Source organism: Gorilla gorilla, chromosome 11 (genome assembly GCF_029281585.2).
Source record: "Gorilla gorilla gorilla isolate KB3781 chromosome 11, NHGRI_mGorGor1-v2.1_pri, whole genome shotgun sequence".
NCBI classification, from domain to species: Eukaryota; Metazoa; Chordata; class Mammalia; order Primates; family Hominidae; genus Gorilla; species Gorilla gorilla.
The window spans coordinates 47,601,591-47,625,566 of NC_073235.2; the positions used below are offsets into that span (position 1 = coordinate 47,601,591).

The 23,976-nt window shown below is 37.6% G+C and overlaps 1 protein-coding gene across 1 annotated transcript in view; it reads left to right on the forward strand.

Annotated features, from left to right (window-relative positions):
* Positions 1-23,976, forward strand: part of LOC109025816 (uncharacterized) — a 514,558-nt gene that overhangs the window by 428,565 nt on the left and 62,017 nt on the right. The window lies entirely within an intron of this gene.

Below are 23,976 nucleotides of genomic sequence, written 5' to 3' on the forward strand. Positions count from 1 at the left end.
GAATCTCAGGTCCAACTTTGCTGCAGGTGCCATAGTTCCTAGAACTTGGCTTTTTCCTGAGTCATCATTCAGGCCCCTGTTTTTAGACAGTCATGAGGACCAGGCTTTGCTCTGTCCATGTGTGGTACCTCTCCACATCTCTTTTCTATACATCCATCCTTTTAGAATGCCAAGAGAGATGCTGTTCTGGCTTGACATCTGAGTATCACTTTCTTAGATCTCCCCTTATTCTTCCTCGCCTCCCCGATGCTGCATTCTGACAATCTCTTAGCAAGTTCCACTGTGCCCTGGACCCCTGGACCCTGGTATTATGCCAGTGTCATGATTGTGTGTAGCTCTATTACATGGATACACTCCTTTTTCCTAGCTATTAACCTCAGTCATGCCTTCTACCATCATCAACTCCTAATTCCTACATAAACAAATTTACTGTGGCTTCAGTAGCTGTAAGCTAGTTGGTTGAAGGAATTGCACCAGGTTCGTTGATACCCACATTCTCCCTCTTTGGGTAGTTCTATCAAAGTGACATGTCATCTGGATGCCTTTTATGACTTCTAGTGTTAACATCTCCCCAGAGGCTTCCTCTTGGCTCATTGACTTAAACTACGGGAATTTTTCCCCACTGGGGACATTTGGCAATGTCTGGAGACATTTTTGGTTGTCACACCTAGAGGAACACTGCTGGAATCTGGTGAGTAGAGGCCAATGATGCTGCTAAACATTATACAAGGCACAGAACTAGCCCGCACAATGAAGAATTAAGTGGCCCAAAATGTTGGTGGATATAGTTAGCTAGATTATGTTGAGTTTTTTCATTTATATTTATAAGAGATGTTGTTCTGTATCTTTCTTCACTTGTGATGTCTGTGTCTGGTTTTGGCATCAGGTAATACTGGCTTCTTAGAATGAGTTGGGAAGTAGTTGGTAAGTGTTCTCTCCTATTTTAATTTTTGGAAGAGTGCATAAAAGTTGGTACTGATTCTTCTTTATATGTTAGGTAGAATTTATTAGTGATGCCGTCTGGGGTGGGGATTATATTTGTGAGAAGTCTTTAAATTCCAAACTCAATCTCTTTACTTGTTATATGTTGTCCCAAACTGTATTTTTGTAGTTCTAAAAGTGGATGCATTTCCCTCTTATTTGAGAAAGCCAAAACTCATTGAAATATTATCTTTGGTATCTTGGTGAGGGAGAGGAAATAGAATAATTTCTCCAAATGCAGAAATCCTGCCTTAAGCTGTACACACCATAGCCCATGAGCATATGATGCCACACTTACCTCTGGCTCAAGGCACACTGTACCTCCCCTTTCTCTGTGATTCTCAGGGACACATTCAACATTCCTTCCTCCACCTGCCTAACTCAATAATAGTGGATAGATGTACTACCACACCTTGGATCCTCTTTATTAAAAATGAATGGCGAGGCCTCACCAAAGAATCTTGAACTTTGTATCACTCTATGAATGGCACTCAGCAAGGCACTGTGAATAAGATACCAGATCCTTCATGCTCTGGTACTTTTAGGCTAACATGGAAAATAAAATATGTTCACATATGACTTCTTAATATCCATATCAGTGCACTCTGACATGAATCTGTCCAAGTAATTAATTTCATGGAATGTGGCTACTCCTGGCCTCTTCCCACCCTCCTAAGTCCCAGTCTTCAATTCTGGATAGGCACTCTAACAAAAAAAAAATCTGAATAAAACTAAATTAACATCCAAAAATAATGTATAAAATACACCAAGCCAGTAATTTCATAAGGAAGCCAAATTCCTTGTGCTGCCAAAATTCTTATCTGGTGATATCCTTCACTTCACCTAATAATTTATATGTTCTAATGAATGAGAAAATGAAACAATTTGGTTCCTTTTTAGTGAAATATATTTTTACTCTCCATTACCATGAGCTTCCTCTCTGCTCTTGGTTTTTCCTTTGCTTTTCTACGTAGCTGAAATCAGAGACACTTGTCTTCCCAGTTAGTTCTCAGCTTGTCTCTCTATTTTCCCTGATATCCTTTTAATCTCACCTCTCTCTGTTATTTTTTCTATATTGAGTAGAATGATGGAAGTTGTTAGCTGGTTATATACAAGCTACAATGAGAGGAGGGAGGAGGGGATTTCACATCCATCTGGGATTTAGTGTACCTATGGAGGAGGTGGCACTGGGCAGAAGGACTCTCTAGTACAAGGGACAAGCATGGGGAAAGGCATCCTTGCAAGGAAATCCACGACATGCTCTCAAACAGAAAAGGATAAGTTTTGATTGGAATGTAGTGGGTGTGAGAAGGATCAGTGAGTAGAAAGGCTAGAAATGTAGATCTGAGACAGATAATTGCAGGCTTTGAATTCTAAGCCTGAGAATTTAGACATTATAAGCAATAAGGACTCACTGAAGAGAGTGTGTTATAATCTAAGCTGCACTACAGCAGGGTTATTTTAGCAGCAGCTTGAAAGATAAGGGGCAGCATGGACTTCAGACTCAGAAGACTAAATCTGTATGCTAGAACTGCCATGTACTAGCTGAGTGAACCAGGAGAGGTCACCAAAATGGGGTTGGCAATACATACCCAGCAGTGCTTTGCCATGGAGTGGAGAGAATGGGTTTCAAAAACCAGAGCTGAGCCTGGCAGGTGTAAGCACTCAGTAAGTGTTCGCTGGGAAAAGGCAATATTGGAGGCAGAAATATTTAAGAATGTTTCTCAATAGTATGAGTAAAAGCTGTGAGGGACTGAGGAAAAAGGAAGGATTGTGAAAGATAATGTAAAGGAAGAATCTCTAGATCTTGAAAAAAGTGAAAAGGAAAAAAAATAGATGATGACTGATGTGTTGATAATTGGTGACAGGAAGATGTAATTATCAGAGATAGAAACAGCAGATAAGGAAAATATTTGGTAATTTTAATAAGAATCATACATGACAGAATTTGGTTTCTTGGCTAGTTATTTCTGGAAATAATATCAATTATAATAGTAGCTAAAGAGTAAATAGCACTTAATTCTCATATAAATCTTCATGGTAGGCACTACATTAGGTATTATATATTGACCCTACTTTAAAAAATTAAGCAGCTGAGGTGCAGATAGGCTAAATAAATTGCTCATGCTCAAATAACTGTCTGAATCAGGCGTTAATCACAGGCACTCTGATTTCAGAATCAGGAAGCTTAATCTCTGCTTAATCTCTATGTTACACTGAAAAGGATTGAAAGCCTAGAATAAGTTCTAGAATACTCAGCTTTTCTGAAGGAGTGGTCAGGCCTCCCTGGCCTACTATGGAGAACTATGTAAGTTGTACCATGTTATTGACTTTTCAATGAAACAGATATAAATTATAATTAACAAACGAAGATTTTAAGAATTACTCTGTATCTTTATTTTATTGAAATGAATTCAAATCCAACCAAGACTCCATTCTATTAAGATGGAAAGAGACTTTCAGATGTTAGTGCTACTCTTGACAGAGCTGTGGTAAAATCATTGGTCTTAGGTAGAGCAAGACCTAAGACTCTGTTGAGGAACTTCTATAGTCATTAGTCGTAAATCCACATTACATACTGCTGAGGCTCCATTTGTATCAGCCTACATAGACATGTTCAGGCCTGGTTTATCTGCAGTTCCCAGGGTCCCTACTGGCAGGGAAAAGCTGGAGATCATGGGAATCCAAACATTATGTCCATTGACCTTTTTTGCATCACATCCCTTCTATAACATCCTTGTCTCTTCCACAGAACTATGCCAGTGACTGATACACCTTATATCTCTCCAGTGCAGAAAAGTCTCTCCTTCTCCTTTCTTGTTGATGCATTTGGAGATATTCTCCTTTTTATCCTCTGCATCACCAAGACATCAAAGATAATATTTCAATGAGTTTTGGCTTTTTCAAATAAGAGGGAAAAGCATCTGCTTTTAGAACTACAAAAATACAGTTTGGAACAACATGTAACAAGTAAAGAGATTGAGTTGGGAATTTAAAGACTTCCCACAAATATAATCCCCACCCCAGATGGCATTTCTGATGAATTCTACCTAACATATAAAGAAGAATCAGTACCAACTCTTGATGCATTCTTCCAAAAATCAGAATAGGAGAGAACATTTTGTAACTAATTTTAAGAGGCATAGTATTACTCTGATACCAAAACCAGACAAAGACACCACAAGTCAAGAAAGCGAACAATATCTCATATAGACCAAAAAACCCTGAATATAATACTAGCTAACCATATCCACCAACCTATACCAAGGATCATACACCACAACCAAGTGAGATTTATCCCAGGAATACCAGGTTGGTTTAGCATCTGAAAATTAATTAATGGAATAGATGCAGAAAAAGCATTTGTCAAAATCCAATACCATTTCATAGCAAAAGCACTCAATAAATTGAGGATTGAAGGGAACTTTATCAACCTGCTAAAGGTCATCCACAAAAAAACCCACAGCTAACCTCATATGTAATGGTGAATGACTGAAAGCTTTACCCCCAAGATCAGGAAGAAGACAAGGACATCACTCTCGCCACTTACATTCAACATTTTACTGGTGGTTCTAGCAAGAGTAATTAGGCAAGAAAAATAAATAAAAGACATCCTGATTGGAAAAATAAAATTAAACTGTTTGTATTTGTAGAAGTCATGGTTTTGTACACAGAAAATCCTAAAGAATCTATGAAAACCTTAGAGAAAATAAATGAGTTCAGTATGCAGGACACAATAACATCATACAAAGGTCAATTATATTTCCATATACTAGCAATGAATGACCTGATAATGAAATTTAAAAAAAAAGTCATGAAAAAGACTAAAATGCTTAGGAATAAAGTGAACAAAAGAAGTATAAAATATGTACCTTAAAATTACAAAGTATTGTTGAAAAAAGCTAACAAGACAATTTTAATAATTGGAAAGGCATCTGATATTCATGGATCAGAAGATTTAATATTGTTAAGGTGGCAGTGCTCTCCAAAGTATCTACAGAGTCAATACAATCCTTATCAATATCTCACTTGGGTTTTGTGCAGAATTTCACAAGCTGGTCCTAAAACTCATAAGAAAATCCAAGGAACCAAGAGCATTCAAAATAATCTTGAAAAGGAACAAAGTTGAGGGGTTCATACTTCTCTATTTAAAAACTTACCACAGAGCTATATGAATCAAGACATTTTGCTACTGACATAAAAACAGATTCATAATGTGTTAGTCCATTTGCATTCCTATGAAGAAATATGAAGAAAAGATGTTTAACTGGCTCATAGTTCTGCAGGCTGTACAAGCATGGCACTGGTAACTGCTTGGCTTCTGGTGGGGCCTCAGGGAGATTTTAATTATGATGAAAGTTGAAGCAGGAACAGGAGCATCACATGGTGAGAGAAGGAACGAGAGAGAGAGAGGGAGGAGGTGCCACACTCTTTTAAACAACCAGCTCTTGCGTTAATTCAGAATGAGAACTCACTCATTACAAGGAGGATGGTACCAAATCATTCATGAGGGACCCACTCCCATGACCCAAATACCTCTCACCAGGCCTTGCTTCCAATACTGAGGATTACATTTCAATATGAGATTTGGAGAGGACAAACATCCAAACTATATGATCTAGATAAATGGGATACAATGGAAATTCTAGAAATAAATCTTTATGTTTATAATTAATTGATTTTCAATAAGGATGCTAAGACAATTCAATAAGGAAACATAGTCTTTCAACTGCGACCACTGAAGATCCACATTCAAAAGAAAGAAGTTGCACTCTGCCTCCCATCGCATACAAAAATTAACTCAAAATGGATCACAGTTGTAAATGTAAGAACTAAGATTATAGAAATCTTTGGAAAAAGTATAGAAACACACCTTAATTGTCTTGAATTAGGCAAAGGCTTCTTAGAGATGAGACTAACAACACAAGTGAAAAAAGAAAAATGGTTTGGGCTTCATCAAAACTGAAAACTTTTGAACTTCAAAGGATGCAATCAAGAAAGTGAAAGGCAGCCTAGAATATGGAAGCAAATATTTACAAATCACATATCTGAAAAGGAACTTGTATCTAGACTATGTAAATATTTATTACAACTTAATGATATAAATGCAAATATTCCAACTGAAATTTGGCAAAGGGTGTGAATAGAAGCTCCTTCAAAGAAGACATGCAAAGGACCCATAAGCTCATGAAAAGGTGCTCCACATCATTAGCCATGAAGGAGGTGAATATCAAAACATGAGATACCACTTCACATCCACAGGACAATGGTAATAAGGAAGACAGATAACAACAAGTGTGGGCAAGAAAGTGGGAAAATTGAAACCCTCCTATAGTACTGGTGGGAATGTAAAATGGTGCAGACATTTTGAAAAACAGGTGGCAATTTCTCAGAGGCTAAACATAGACTTTTCATATGACCAGCAATTCCACTCCTAGGTATATACCCAAGAAAAATAAAAGACATCTGTTCTCACAAAAAAAATCCTTGCACATGATGTTTATAGCAGCATTAATAATAATAGCTAGAAAGTGTGAAGTCAAATGTACATTAACTAATGAATGGATAAATAAAACGTGGTGTAGCAATATAATGGAATATTATTCAACCATAAAAAGGAACTACATATTTGACACACACTACAACATGTATAAAGCTTGAAAACATTATGCTAAGTAAAAGAAGCTATTCACAAAAGGCCACATATCATAGAATACCAGTATAGATATGTCTATAAAGACAGAAAGTAAATTAATGGTTGCCTAGGGCAGGGGTGTTTGGGGGGTGATGAAAATATTCTAAAATTGATTATTGGGTTTAGATGCACACTCTGTGATTCTACTAAAAGTCATTGAACAGTACACTTAAAATGGGCGAATGATGAATGGTACATGAGTTACAGCTCAATAAAGCTGTTATATAAAATAATACTTGATGCAACAAAAATGCTAGCAGCTTTGGGAAGAAGGATGAGGGAAAAACAGAGTAAAACCCAAATTTATATCTTCAGAGAAATAACTGAATATACATTATCTGTCTCTCCTGCCATAATATTTTTTTCATGATCCCCTATGAAATTATTTTGGAATGAATGGTATCGAATGGAATAAATATATTCCAACTGAACTTTGGCAATAGAATGCTCTTGTCACTGCAGAGAAAACAATCAGGATTTCTCTTCTCCACTCCGCTGGATCATTCCCCATCCAGCTCCCCCACCCCCAGGCCCATGGTTGGCCACCTGGTCAGCTCTCTGGAAAGGACAAACACTAGCTGATTTAAATATACATTGAGGTATAAACTATTCGTATTTCAAACTTTTCCTGAAGCTCATAGGTCCTTGGAAGTTTAGTGTGCCAGAGTATCCCAAAGGAATATCTGCAACCTCTGAAGACAGATCCAGCCAACTTACCATGTTACCCAGGATTAGAATTTAGGGCAAGCGGGGCAATTTGGTAAGAGAAACTGCCTAAGCTTTAATAATAAAAGCGTGGCTGGGCCATTAAAATTACTATAAAGTAGCAACTGTTTTAAATTGTCTTTTGAACTAGAACCAGAGATTACTATTGTAGGAGAGTTGGGAGGATTTAGTTAAGGTTTAGGAAGATGTGTGGAATGTTCAGAGGTATCAAATTGGAGAGAATATTAATAAGAAAAAAATGGCCTTTTTAAAGAAATTATCAGTAGGAAAATGAGGTGGATTGCTGCTGTTTTAGAGGGGACAAGGAGGGGACAAAACGAAACCAATAATTAATCTTATATGAGACTGAAGGAAATTGAAGTATAATGGATATGAGTGACTTGAGTTTGTTTTGGACTAGAGAACCTATTTAATAATGAGGCAACTGCCCAGACTGAAAAGAAATGTTTGGGAAGAGATGAAGACAAGCTTATGAAGACCAAATTTACTGAGCTCTTAAAATATGATCATGTTGGAGTGAATTTCAAAAGTTATGATTATTAAAACTACTTACTACTTCTCTTCATTTTTATCCTGCCAAATCCTACCAGTTAAAGAGCACACAATTTAAAACTGCTGCAATGGAACTGAGAGAATTCGCAAAACTTCATTAAAGGTCCCGAATAAACATGCAGAATCTAACAAAAATCAGCTTGTCTTGTCTTTCAAATGTTGCTTTCCTCTCAAAGTGTCCATAAACCATACATAAAGTTGTAATGGAAGAAATGCTGGTAAGTTGCAAATGTTCTGGAAATATTGTGATATTTATCTGCTATCAGCATGTATTTCTCACTATGCTTCTCTCTCCCCTCAATAATATAGCAAATACAGGTGATATGTGCTATGGGACTAGAAAGTCCCAATAAAACCGTGATTTAAATATCTAATCATAACTCTTTTAAAAAGCAAAGTCCAAAACAGTTATGTTTCCTCTTTAAAGAAAAAAAATGCAAGCAGATGAATTTTAGATTCTGGATATAAACATTAATGAGACTATCCAAGCTGGGTGGTAAGAGTTGGGGTGAGAGAGAAGGAAAGATAGAAGGAGGAGGCAGTGTCACTGGAAATACATTGATGGATTAACAATGAAAAGCGCAACCAGAAGGAAACTGCCTACACATTTTTACGAGAGAAGGTTAATCTAAAATGACACCAGTCCTGAAAAGGTTAGCTGTCACATTTAACAGCAGGGGCATACAATGGTCACTGGCTACCTAAGGGAAGAAGTTGGTAAATGACTTTCTTCAGTTCACATACTTTCTGGAGTGAGCAGCTCTGCATTGACTTTGGCTGGCCTGCATTAGGAAGGCTTGCCATTCCGTGCAACGTTTTGTTAACCTAGCTCAGCAGCAGGTCCTGATTGGTCATGGGAGAATCTGGGCTAAATGGTATACATTTCCGATGATGTAAAAGTAAATTAGAGAACAGGGCAAGTTATTACACCAGAGAATGTGGGGCAATGGGGAATAATAAAAATCAGGCTACTCTAATTTCCTTTGAACAACTAAATATATACAGGTCATTATTTCCTGTAATCCGCAGGCCTCCCAATGCAAGTCCCGGCCTTGTGTTAAAGCCTCTGAGACAAAAACAACAAAATGCAGTGTGGAGAGAAATGAAAAAGGCTGTAATGCTATTTAAAGAATGGATTAAATACAGTTTACAGATGCTGGTTTTCTTCCCATTTTGGAATGTTAAATTAGACAACCAAGGAGGAAAACTCACCTGGTTTGAAAAATTCAGATGTTTTCCTAACAGTAATTTCATTCATGTTCCCTGCAGTGTTTGTTCCACTACATCGCGGAGGTGGCTGAGCCACAGTTTAACCACATTTTCTTTGCCAAGGCTGGATCATAAAGGGAATCACAGATTCTTCTTGAATGGGTTTAGGCTGCACTTAACATTATTTCTCTGGAGACTGATCTTAGTCCTTAATTTCAAGTCTATGCCAAACTCGGTCTATTTTTACGACACATACAGCATGCCACTTTTATAAGAATGAGGAAGCCTCTTGTCCAATAGGTACGTAGGTCTGTACACCCCTCCCAACCTCCCAACATATGACAACTTCTAGGCACTAAGAAAAGGTTGCATATATGCCTATGACATCCTCTGTGTTGCCAAGAGAATGACTAAGAATGACTCAGTAAGATGAAGCTTTTACCTGTGTTTTTGGTTGCATAAACCTCTTAAATTCAAATGGCCAGATGCACCTATTAAGCATTCTGATTCTTGCGCATCTAATCAAGCTTGCTGAGGGGTAGAACTTAAAGTCCATTTTAAATAAGGGCCCCAGAGATTCCTATACATACTAAAGTTTGAAAACCATTGCTAGCCATTTTTCACCTTTTCACAAAACTTCTCCAAAGGAGTGCTAGGGATCTTTTTTATTATTATTTTGTGTCTGGGGACCTGTAGAACGATTAATAAATTCATCATGGCTGTACCAGATTTTTGCTCTATACACTGCAATATTGTGGAGAATTGGATTTTCTTCCTATGATACTAAATACTTGTACTACTAAGTCAGCTTATGATAAAGTCCTGTTGCATTTTCACATGTACTTATTGTTTTACCCATGGAACGATGCATAATTGACAATGCTTTCCTTGTGTGGGGAGTCTTGGCTCTCTGGTAGCTAGACCAGGACAGGGAAGCTGAGGAATGGAAGAGAGCCCTCTCTTTTGGACACTAGACTAGAGACACTAAATTCTTACCTGGTCCCAGTACATCAATCTGGAAAGGCTGGAAAATATCTGGTGATGGCAAGGGTTAAAATAAGACCCTAGGAATCTGGGAATGTGGATCCAGCAGGTAAGGCTGAAGGGATGGGAGCTGTATGTGAAAGATACAAAGGGTAGTTGCCTGGAAAAATGACAAGACACTGCCATCTCATGTATGTCTGAACATGAATTTCTTTACTATCAAGCATTATCCCATTTTATTTGGAATATTTCTGACTTAGGCTTCTTGTCTCATTGAAATCATTAATTTCTCCTCTTTCACTCTCAAAGGTATTCCGGTTTAGACTAAAAATGATATGCACATACACAGGAACATCTAGTCCTCCCATTATCTTTGCTGATCTTAAAAATGTGCCACATATCCACATTCTATTATTAAAAGATTATCAATTCCCTTTAAGCCCCTGTCATTTCTTAGCCTTAGAGTAAGTGTTAATCAGGTGATTTGAGATTGAGAAGACAGTAATATTGAGTGAGATAAATAATACTAATAGGTCCCACCGGTACTAGATGTGCAGTGCAGGAAGGGTGGCATCAAAGAGAATGGTACAGAAAGGGAAGACTGGAAACGGGAAAGGCAAGTCATATCAACTTTACAAGTTCACTTGAGGTCATCCCTGGTACTACCCAAAATCCTGTTACTTCTAATTGTTATTTTTCTTAAAAATAGTTATGTTTGTAATTTAGAGCACCTAAACTAAAATGTTTAGAAATTATCTTTTTATCCAGCCATTGAATGTATTTATTTTTCTAACTTTGCTTAATTATTAATTTGACAAATCTATTTTAAAATTATACTTTTACTCTGATTTACCAACTATCAACATTTCTAGCAACTTTTTTTCAGGTTTTCCCCCATCACCATCTCTGGTAATAGTCTAAATATTATTAATGATATTTTAGGGGAAAAAACACGATTCCAGATGTTGGTGTTCTAGAATCATAGAAAATTGGACATCTCTATTTAAAGACAGAAATTGCCATAGGTTTTATTAGGTTTGAAAGGCAGAGAAAAAAGTCAAGAAAAACCGGGGGCTGATATTTAGAATTTAAACATTTTGAGGAAAAAAAAGTCACTTTCATAGAACTAAGTTCCGTTGCCATTACCAGAGAGTGTCCCTGAGAAAATAAACATATGCACCCCCTCCAAAAAGGAAAAAAAAAAGTGAGAACAGGATTTTTTTTTTTTTTCACTTAATTTGCTGTTTGTTTCTAAAAAAAAAATCCACCCCCACATAGGTCACTTGGAATTCATTTTGTCTACATCCTGGACTGCACGTAGGGAGGCAAAAAAAAAAAAAAAAAAGGGAAAAAATGCCTGGGATCTGAAAAGAGGAATGTGGTAGGGCATGGGAATTGCAATGTCGCGGTGGTCACCAGAGCATATTTTGGCTTGTCTTAAAACAAGCAAGCACCGTTGGACCTCTGGAATACTAGCAAATTAGTCCTGCTATCAGGCTACCTATCGGAGACTGGATGCCTGAGAAAAAGTGTGTGGGTTTGTAGCTGCAGCCCCAGGCGTTGGCAGGCCCTTCTGTCAGCCCCTGCCCGCTTTCTCACTTCCAGTCGTGCTCAGTGACCTTTGCCCCTATCCGGTGTACCGTTACAGTTCATTTCAATAATTAAACAGTTCGAAGATGGCAAGACTTTTTGTGATGTCAAGAGAAAATCAGGGCAGTGGCTTTTTCTTAATACTGAAATCAGGAGTGTTTGGGTTTAATTATATTAGCTAGTGCCTGTTCATTAATTTTCCCAATCATTGGGCGACATGTTTGCTGGAAAGATTGGCAATGGGTTAGAGCGGTTATTAAGGCAGGGCATTTCAAAGGAAAGGTATCCGAACTCTGACAAAATCAGATGTCTGAAATTTCAATCAAGGGCCCCGGGTTTCAGTGGCAGCTTACTCCACGAAATAAGGCAGCTACTCTCCCATCTGGAGTCCCAAGTTGTTCAGGCAACCCAGCTAAGGTATTGGACGTCAGCTCCAAATATGCTGATTTTCCAATGCCAGAAAAATAAACCACTCCTTCTGAACTCCAAGTAATTGGCTGCTGTGCCACTTTTGAAAAGTCTCTTACATCCTCACTCACTACGGCTCAGTGAAGCCTTACCACCTCCCCACTTCAAGAGAAGAAAAAAAAGGCAATATAATGCACTTAGTGAAACCAGCAAATTTGCCATTTTTGCTGCTTTAGCAAAAATGTTAATACTTCAAATTTGTTAGGGATGCCTTGGAAATTCTGCTTATTTTTCCCTCTTTGGAGAGTTTAATGTGTACCTTAATGCCCCCTTTCATTATCGGCCTGGCCTTCTTCCTAGCTCTTCCCTGCTGACTCCGGACCTATCCTGGTTATTTTGTGGTTGTGGCTGGCTCTTGGTCATTCAGACATGTTTGTGGCTTATAATGTATCAAATTAGATGCTACAGTCTCCTAGGTCTCCTCCCTATTCCCTGACAAAATTTGTCTTGCTCACAAATCTCCACTGGCCTCCCTGTACTCCTTAATCGACTATCTGCTTTGTGAACCTGAGAAATACCCAACGCCTGTCTGTACTCACAATGAAAATGGCCAAATCATAATAATTCAAAGGTGTCCTAATAAAGTTTTTTAATCCTTAAGGATACAGTTCACCAATGAGTGTCCTTAATGTTTAAACGTTCAACCAGTCATGTTGTTTACAGTGAGGCTCTAGCGAATGAAGTTATGGCTATCATAATCCTGTGATACCAGTCATAGGTAAATCCTATTTACCAAGTGAAGTAATCGGTGGGATAATAGCAAATTAGTCCTGCTGTCAGGCTACCTATCAGAGGTTGGACACCTGAGGTGAACAGCTATATTTCTTTCTTGACTAGCCAAAAATTCAAACATAGATGACTATTAAAATCTGGTGATAGGTTAGCTATGACAGCTGTGGGTTCTTGAGTCAGGAAAATGGGTTTTGGAGCTAGGAAATTAGGCTTACATTCTAATCCTGTTTATCTCTATCTGCAGAATTTTGGGCAAGTTACTTATGGTCTATCACCATTTCCTCCTCTGTAAAATGGACCTGATAATAGTACCTACCTCAGAGCATTGCTGGAAGGATTACATAAATAAATATACCTATGGAACAATGTCTTATCTCAAAGTAATAAATGTCAGTCTTGCTATTGTAGCACCACAAGCTGATTTCTATTATAGCATTTAAGACCCAGATTTATAAATTTTATTTACCTGCTTTCATTTCTTTGTAAGCTCTTTGAGAATAAACACTTGAGCACCCTTCATCTCTGTGTCCTTAGTGTATCACTGCAGTGCATTGTACAAAACTACTCAATAAACATTTGTTAAATGAATGAATAAATAGATGACGAATGGATGGGTGGAAGGATAGCTGGATATATGGATGGATATATGCATATATAGCACTGTGTTTGATCATAAGCAATCATTTTAAGATCATGAAGTTATCCCTAGTGACATCTCTCTTTTTATCAGTTCCTTCAGATTGTGTTGCCTTTCCAAGCTTGGACAAGCTCCTTGCCTTGTTTTCCTCCCATTTTCTATCAGTTTTTTCTCTCTTTAATCCTTCTAAATGACTGCTTATCTAATTTGATCTATTAGTGAAATGGGCTTTATGTACTACAACTTTTGGATAGCTTGCATATTTTATCAGATTTTTTTCCCCTCACTACTTCATTCCAAGGAAGTGACTAATGTGGGAATTTCAGTAAGGCTATTAGGAAAAGTATTTTCTGTAAAAGACTGTGGACTTTCTTTAAATCATACCCCATGAACATCAGCCTTCTCTACCTGGGGCTAAACCTGACCCTGAACAGCACTTGTTCCAATACATAAACAGTTAAATAAACTAATTTTGGGTGAAAAGATAGGGAGTAAATATTGCAAGACTAAGATGCCACAGTAAACCCCTTATAGCATATACTGAGTTACAGTTTAGTGATAGGTTGAACACATGCAGTTCAGCCTGCCTCCCCCACCCCTGAGGAAGTGAAGCCAGAGTGTCAACATGAAATATTCACGTCTCACATTTTCCAGGTGTACACAAGCCAAATCTCGCAATGATGCTGGCGACTTCTCAGAGTTGCAAAATAATGGAGAAATTTTCAAGTGAATGATTCTCTGGCTATCTTAAGAATATCCTTTATTCCTACTTGTTCTTTCAAATTTGATATTTCAACAGCAGTGCAGGGTCAAAGTAGAATTCAGAGAAGTGTAACGTATCTTGCTGAGGTAACAGGTGTATAATGAAGAATTTCTAAAGCTAGAAAATACAATAGATGAAGAATCAATAAAAACTCTAAAGTTTAATATTTACACTGAAGGGGCATTTATTAATAAAGTTGGAAATATGTCTTAAGCAGTTTTCCAAATGCCTGGTTAATAGCTGTTAGTTACTGAAAGCATATATGGAGCACAGTTGAAAGAGTCCTTAAACTGCAGAGGAAGAAAATGTAGGAGGAACAAGGATGCCACTGGCATCACCTTTCTTTATAAGCAAACCCTATTCATTGTGGGTGCTCTGAAAAAAAGCTTGTAAAAGATGTAAAGGAGAAGACCTCAAGTTTACACGTGATGAAAGAGAAAGGACAATAGTGTAGGGGAAAATTAGCATAGGAGAAAAGAAAAGAACAACCACAGAGGAGAGAGAAAACTCCACGAATTTAATTCTACAGATGCAGGGGACAGAAAGAATGATCAGTGGAGAGTATAACTTGCAGAAAGATGCAACAGTGTGAGAAATAAGGAACGGAGGGAGAATGTGTTTGTTATTCACAACTATATATTCTCAGCAGAGCTAGGCCCTGTTTTATCATACCAAGAATCCTTGAATACAGGTATTTTTGGTCCCCATTGCATAAAAGAAGAATATGGGGCTCACAGAGGGAAAGCCACATGCCTCAGGTCAATGTTAAGTAAAAACAGGTCCAGGATTCCAATGCCGTTGTCTGTCCCCATCTACATTTTCCTCTATGCCTTCGGCACTTTTTCTCTGCACTGTCTGTCTCTCAGTATGGGCAATTGATTTCATGTTCCTTCATTTCCTAGGAAAGAATGGAGACTCCAGAGAGAGTAGTATGGTCTGGTGAAAAGGAAGCTGTCATAGGAGGGATGGATCCCTTAGTTTCAGTACAAGCTTTGTCACTAACTAGCTATGTGCTTTTTAACTGCTGGTCTAAGCTCCTTTCCTCCTTATCTGTGAAATGAGGGGCTAGGGACTCAATGTTGTCTTAAGGTAGCTTTTGGCTCCAGTATTATATGGTTCAATTGAATTAAATGAATGTGAACATAAGTAGTGAGGGCTGGGTTCTAGAGATGATACGGAAATATACTCCCAGCAAGTAAGAGTTGTTAAGGTCATTAGGAGAAATGCTTTAAATTTATATTGCATCAAGTCAATGAAAAAAGAAACTATGTGGGGATACTGAACAAATGTGAAAATCAGAAGACAGATATTTCAAAACTTTCTGGAGAGCATCTGAAGGGAATACAGGAGGGAAGTCAGTAGGAAAAAGGTTGAATCAAAGTTGTCCCCCCTTTGGGGAAACAGCTGCACTGCTGATGTCCCTTGCCTTGTAACAGAGTTGTATACTGATTTCAGAATATGGAAGCACTTGTAGTATTTTTTCTCTCTACTGATTCCAATGAGTATATTATATTCCTAGATAGGTAATTTTGTGTTCTCTCTTTATTTTATAACTTGCTGCCAGTTAGCTCTGGGTGCTAATGTAAACTTCACTATTCATTTAACGTCTTTGAAACTTTTTCTTCATTTGTAAAATGTGGTTGGTTACCTATAACTTGAAAGGCGGTTGTTCAAAAGAAATAAGCTTATCTCTTTGAAAATAAATTTAAAATTATATAGTATATACATACTATTTATCTTATTATGAATATAGAGCCAAATCTTCAATTATCTATATTTTTGTCATATAGCAATAGAACAAATAATTTATAAAATCTCAAATTTATTCATGATTTATTTTAATTTTAATATATTTTACTTTAAGTAATTAGAGATATAATAAGCCATAATATCATAAGGAAAATACACATTTTAAAATTAATCCTGCCTCTTTGTTTCTAGATCTTGCTTTCTTTTGTATGTTTGCAAAGAATATATAGTACACTTCCTTGATCTGTGGTTCCTAAAGTATGATTCCCAACAAGCAGCATCAGGATCACCTGGAAACTTGATAGAAATGTAAATTCTACAGTCCCTCCTTGGAGCTACAGATTCAGAAATTCTGAAGTTTAAGTCCAGCAATTGGTTATAATAAGCTCTCTAGGTGATTCTGACTCGCACCAAAGTTGGTGGACCAATGCTTTAGATTAGTAAAAAGCACTGTCATAGGGTAAGCACTGCCAAACCCACAGATATTCATTGAATCGCTACCAGACATAAGATACTATGTACACTGATTAGAAAAGTAAATACATAAAGCAGATCTCATGATGCTTGCTTCTGCTTTTCACTGTGTTTAAGAGAGAAATAGGGAAGGAGAAAGGACCATGTCAAGTTGTACAAACATTAACAAACATTAAGTTTAAATCCAGCACATCTGGGTGAGAAATGGCAAATGATTCAATTCAGGACAGAAGAATTTCTTTGTTATATACTATCTGAGACATATCCCATATCCCCTGCCCAGACATACTAAAAATTGCTTTAATTTCTCCTAAAGAGAGAAAAGGAAAGGGGAATGGGGGAGGGAGGGAGGGAGAGAGTTGGGGGGAGAGAGGGGGAGAGAGAGAGAGAGAGAGAGAGAGAGAGAGAGAGAGAGAGAGAGAGAATAGTGCCAAGCTTTCTCTCTGAAGTGAAAGAGATATGTTCTGCTTAGCACCCTGAACAAAGATAAGTTTGAAGAGACATTGTGGAAGAAAGGGAAAGGCCACAAGAAGGAGATAGAAATATTTGTACTACCTGCAAAGTAGATTTAAAAATCTAATAACAACCCTCAATCACTGCTCAGGGCAGTGGCATTACTTTGGGGATGAGGAGTCAATAACTGTGGAGGAGGAGTCAATTACTGTGGAGAGGAGAAAGCTGTCACTCTCTTGGGCACATTCCCCAAATGTATGTTATCAGACAGCTGTTTAGTTGGAGACTTCCAACTATTTTCAAGCCATAAAATAAGTAGGTCACACCCTCACAGTATCTATTTATTTATGTGTTTTTAATAACTCTCATAAATGTACAATAAATAAAACCCAGACAATAATATTTAGAGGATAAAAACAAATAAATACCATTTTTAGTAGTTCGTTAGCACAAATCACTGGTCTGCTTTTCTCACCCACTTTGAAAATCATTAGTTGAGACTAAGGTGTAAAGGCATTTGAGTTGCAGTGGGAGAGGAAATATAGATCTGTGTTTTATATCCTCAAGCATCATTGACTCAGATAGACAAGTAAAGACAGCGGTTTTTGATGGTGAATGTATATTTTAATCTGCTGGATCCTCCATCAACTAATAAGCACAAGACCCATTCTTCTCCTCTCCCACAAACTTGACTCTAACACTTTCTCATCAGGTTCCTTCAGAACCCAGCAAAGCTTCTCTGAGTGGTAGAGTGGTCACCACGGCTTACAAGGAGAGGAATATCCAAAGAGTAATTTAAACTTAATTTGGCTGCACACAATCTCCTTTTCCCATGACTCATAAACCCACAGTTCTCTAATTAAACAAAACACAAAATTAGCAATGTGTTTGTGGGTGCTTTGGGCAGGTGGAAGGCTAAAGGGAAAAGAGTTTGAAGAGCCCAAGGCAGGTTTAAAGATATAGCTTTAAACAGCAATTCAATGAGCACGAATTCAGAAGATGCCAGAAATTGGAGGGAGAAATGACTCATAATAATTTGAAAAGAAGTTGGGCAGGCCAGGCTTTTGGATTAAGTTTTGTTTCTGTTAAATGATGTTTTCGCGCGCGCGCGTGCGCGCGCGTGTGTGTGTGTGTGTGTGTGTGTGTGTGTGTGTGTGTGTGTGTGTGTGTGTGTTTAGCATAGGTCAGAAACATTGAGGAGGTGGTTTTGTTGGAGAGAAAACAATGGGAGAAATGTTAACTTATTTTGATCTAGATAAAAAGAGCCAGGAACCCTAGACTGACCTCTTAGTTTCTTTAGGCTGGGAACCTGACCTACCAGGGAGAGCGTATAGCTCAACAATACTGTATTTAAAATCATGAAACACAAGTTAGCAAATTAAGAGCCTTTCCTAGGTATTTATTTTCAGACTGGAGTGATCTCTTCAAATAATAAATTGCTTCAATTAACTACCTGTTATATATCTTCGTTTATGGCCAGGATCAAGACATTAAAATTCTTCAACCCATGCTCTCCCACACATACCTTGCACAGACTCACCTTAATTTGACAAACATTGTCATATTGATTGTGAGTCTGTGGCCAAGATCAGGATCACTAAGTCCTTGAATTTAACTACCTATCTCCATTGCATGATTTCAAGGAGTATATGTGGAAGAGAGAATACACTAGATAAATATACCCTTATTAGTGATTTCATAGGGAAACCAATGTGCAATGTAGCCCGTTAATGGTAAAGAAAACTGGCCCATATGTGGGCCCCTAGGATTCCTAGTGACTGTGTTAAATTAGAAGGAAGAAGACCTCAAATCCCACTAGGATTATGGGAGGGAAGAGTGAAACAAGATGTGAGTCAATAGACAAGCCACCCAAAAGAGTACTTTCTAGATAGAAGTAACAGCTTTTAAAAATGTCTTACCTCTCAGAAAGATGAAACCAAACTCTCCAGTTAACACTAGTGCAGGCAGTGAGGCTGGAATGAGAGTTTGGAGAAGAAAGGGCAAATGCAATGATTATATTCCATTCTATAGTTTACAAATGAATATAGTGCATTTTAAAAATTTGTCTGAAAATGACTTTAAAAAATCAGTGGGAATTCTCAAATACTAAATCTCTGTGTATCTGGTGACTAAAAGCTAAGCCTAATGGAAGATAAAATGTTGCCTTCTACAATTATTTGGAACTGAGAATCAATTTTACCATTACTATTGGACCAAACATAGATATATATATTCTTCCCCAAATTCATGATCAAAGAAGTATTTTGGGAGCCCTCCCAATTCCTAAGTTTTCACATTCCTGAGCCAGGATGCGAAAATTTATTTCATCTTACTTTTCAACTCTGCTCTCATGATGATGACTTCCTGGAACGCATATTAAAAATGATTCATATACCTTAAGATTTCCATGATTAATTTGCAATGTCTCACATTGGTATGGGGAAAAGCAGTGGTAGTATGTATTCTCTCTTTTTTTTTCCTTAAGTTGGAGTCTCGCTCTTGTCCCCAGGCTGGAGTCCAATGGTGCGATGTCTGCTTACTGCAACCTCTGCCTCCCGGGTTCAAGCGATTCTCCTGTCTCAGCCTCCTGAGGAGATGGGACTACAGGTGTGCACCACCATGCACAGCGAATTTTTGTATTTTTAGTAGAGTTGGGGTTTCACTATGTTGGCCAGGATGGTCTCGATTCCTTGACCTCGTGATCCACCTGCCTCAGCCTCCCAAAGTGTTGAGATTACAGGCGTGAGCCACTATGCCCGGCCAGTAGTATGTATTCTTGTATTTGACATTCAAGAATAATAGGAAAATATGTATAGAAAGTGAAAAGGAAAGAGAATATTTGGATATCTGTGGTGTATACCGAAAGTATAATGAGGCAAGAATACCATATGAAGAAATGGAAGATTCTCAAGGACAGGGCAAGGCTTATGTCTCAAGATAACACGACAAGATTGTATCAGACATTTGATACATATCGGACATTTGATATGTACCTGATACATTCTAAAACAATTTTAATATTTTAGTACCAAAAAAAAAAAAACCCCTCCAAATCTATGCATACTTGGAAGGCACAAAGCACGAGCTCAAACAAGAACAATCTTGGTTCTCTGATGGAGGGGACGTTCCAGAAGGAGCCACTGAGCCTTATGAGTGCATTTTCCCAAAGGATTATAAAAGCACACAGTGCTGGGCCAGTGCACATTCCTTCTGATGTTCTCGTTTACCTTTTCCCTACTTCTTTTCTCATTTCTCTTGTTATTCCTAAATGCTTAACATTTAGGAGTTCTTCCTTTTAACAAGTTCTTTAGCCTTTGACTTGCCTGTCACCGTGGAGTTTTATGCTTTTGTTATAAGGCAGTGAGCTTGCTCCACACACAGTCCAAACTGAGCAAAAAACCCTTCAAAAGCCCCCCAAATGATGGCATTGTCTTTTTTAATGTATACTCAAAAAAATGAAACAATCTGCTTGATTCCTCATGTTAGAACAGCTGGAATGAAATGAATAGAGGGGGGTGAGCAGTTCTGCAAAATCTTTGATAATAGAGAAATGCAAGTGTTCCCCGTCAGCAGTAGGATGACAATTTCTCTGGTATGAATGATGTAACCAAATGGTTGTATATCGCTGCCCCATTCTTTCTTGTCCCAAGGCACCCTTGGAAATGCAATGCTACGTCTCAATGGGATTTTCCAGTACAAAGATTCTTTTCAAATAACATAATTGTGGATACACACCACTCCTACAGTGGTAAGTATACTGAAGATGTGCCAAAACATTAGGGCAAAAATTCAGTTCCCATGGCATACAAGCGGGAATCCAACCATTTGCAGCAATAAATAAAATTTTTGTAGACTACGAGATTATAAAGTATGCATTCTCTGTAAGACTCAAATTGCCTGTCTGTTTTGGAGTAAAACAACCTGATAAATGAAAGAAGAAAGAAAAGCATATATGAACGCAGAATTTGCGAATATTTTTGTTTCATAGCTGAAACTGGTATATTTTATTGCTCTCAAATATGAAGCCAATAGATGATAAGTGATCATATAAAGAGATAACAATTCTTTACTTAATATTGGTTGAACTCTTACTTCCTTGACTTCCTGAGACTGTGTAAACAAAATGAACAGGTAAACAAATTAAAAACAACAATGAAAAATCTTGCCATCTAAGGTTCAACCAAAATAGAGTTCAGGTATAAAGAATAGCATAACAGAGGGAGGAAAAAAACGAGCATAAATAAATCATTGGGCATCACATTTCTGGAAGCCATGACATATTCACAGTAGTTGAATAAACTTTCCTTTAAAAATGTGAAGATGTGTGTAGAACACATAATAGACAGATTTGGATGGCTTCATTGGATGAATTAGAACCAATGGGTAAACTATAGAAGGGCAAATCAGATACCAGCTAAAAATAAGAAAGAAAATCTTAGCTACATTTACTGTATTAGTCCATTCTCACACTGCTAATAAAAAGATACCCAAGACTGGGTAATTTATAAAGAAAAGAGGTTTAATTGAGCCACAGATCAGCATGGCTGGGGAGGCCTCAGGAAACTTACAACCATGGCGGAAGGGAAAGCACACACGTGCTTCTTTACATGGTGGCAGCAAGGAGAAGTGCCAAGCAAAGGGGGGAAATGCCCCTTATAAAACCATCAGATCTCATGAGAACTCCCTCAAAATCATGAGAACAGCATGAGGGTAACCGCCACCATTATTAAATTACCTCCCACTCGGTCCCTCCCATGACACATGGGGATTATGGGAACCACAATTCAAGATGAAATTTGGGTGGGGACACAGCCAAATTATACCCAACAGTAATAACAGTAATAACAAACACTATGACTGGAAACTTTTGAGATGAAATTGCAGTGAATAAGACCAGGGACTCCTTGCCATAATTCCAGAATTTCCCAGGCTATGATAGTGAAGCAATGACAGGTACAGTGCATACCTGAGGAAGTTTATTCCTTTAGGAGCGTCTTGAAGAACAAAACATAAGACTCTTGTGTTAGGGAGTAGGAGGTAAGAAAGGGTCTGGACTGTGAGTCACTGCTCAAAACTGTAGGCTTCACTAGACACTCATTTTAATCTAGCATTCATTCTCTCTCTCTCTCTTTTTTTTTTTCTGAAGTCACTCTAATTTTCCTAGGAAAACCAATTCTTCCCTACTCATAACTCATTTAGTTGAGGTTCACATCACCCAGTTAGTTCTAAGGAAAATATTGTGACTTGCATCTGCTAAAAAAAAAACATTACATCCCATGGCCACAGTGATTCGTTAAACAAGTGTGTGACCCACAATCAGCCAGTTGGAGCCAAAGAAACCCAGTGAGAAGGAGTCTTCATGCTAGTGTTGTTGCGTGGTCTCAACAAAAGCCTAGAGCTTTTGGAGGTCATCTTGTCATCATAAAAGAAGAGCCTATGTGAAATAAAGTTAACCCAGAATAAAGCAGAACTGAGAAAGGGTGCCGAGTAAAAAGGAGTATGAATTTATGTGTGCTTGCAACCAGTCATACATAAAACTAACCTAAACTTTTCACTCTTTGAGCCTCCCTCACCTCAATCATTGTTTCATTATGTCTGTTTGAGTTGATTTTCTGTCACACGCAACCAAAATGTTCTGATTAATATATGAATGTCAAGTGAAACCATGGTGTGAAGTTCCTGGACAGTCAGCAGTTCCCAAGAGCCAGGAGAAAGGCAATGGAAAATGTAGCTGCCCCATGACTTTTTTAGAAGCTAGCGCTGAGTACTACACACCATTGACCTTAACCACATTCTCTATTCATATCATTGATTGAATCTTAATTTTATTTTCTCTCAACCTCTGCTAAATAATTTCATTTCCTCATAGCCTTTTCAAACCCATCCCATCTTATTTCAGGCATTCTAGACTTCAGACCACCATAATTTTTACATGCCCAAATACACAGGTATAATTTGGTGCAATGGGAAAAAAATGACAACTAAATTGATTTAAATGCTCGCCTGTTATTGTCGTACTGGGTTCTACCCTTCTTAATTCCTTTATTCTTGTATTGTGTTGTATATTGTTATTTATTGAGTTATGTATTGTCTTTGTGTTTCATTTGAATGCTCTAGAGAGGGAATAAATTTATAAATGCTTAGAATGATGTAGTTTTTATACAATTATTTTATTTCTGTTGTGAAATTGTATTTGTAATTTTAAATGTTTCCTTAAAATACTTTAGTCAGGTTCCTGGCACACATTGTTTTTATTCGCAGATAAATTTAATACAATTTGATGAGAAGCAATGTTTAGTACATAATGAATCCTTAAGCAATTGTTTTTCAATTTTGTTTATGATAGATTATGCCTTGCAATGACAGAAGATAGCATGTTAATAAACTTAGGAGAAGTACAAAAAGTTGAATAGGATGCCGGCATCTTAAGATAGGAATTTTTTTAATCTCTTATTTTAATTGTTGAAAAAAATTAAGCTTAGGAACTCCTACTTTTAGAAAAAAAAGGAGACCAGTACTTCCTTCCCACCAATTGCAGTGCTTTTTAATTTTTTAGATGATAAGATATATATATCTTATCATATATATGTGTATATATATATATATATATATAAAAGTAGTACACCTGGAGCTTAAAGAACAAATTTCTGGCAAGGTGAGGTGACTGGCCCAGTGTCGCAGCTCCTCTAGTCTCATCTGACTACTGTTCCAGCAGAAGGCAGCGATGTCCTGAGCTTACCTGTAGCTTATAACCTTCACCAAAGCTAATCATTCTGAAGCATGGTCACTTCTACAAGCAAATTTAACCAGCAAATGGCTCCAAAGGGAAAAGAGCTGTTACTTTTTTTTTTTTCATTTACTCAATTCCATTTAGAAGCCTTTGAATAAAAAAGGAGAGAACATCATTTTAGTTATTCTAGCCTGCTTTCTGAGATAAGCATAGGTTTGTTCATATGGGATTAT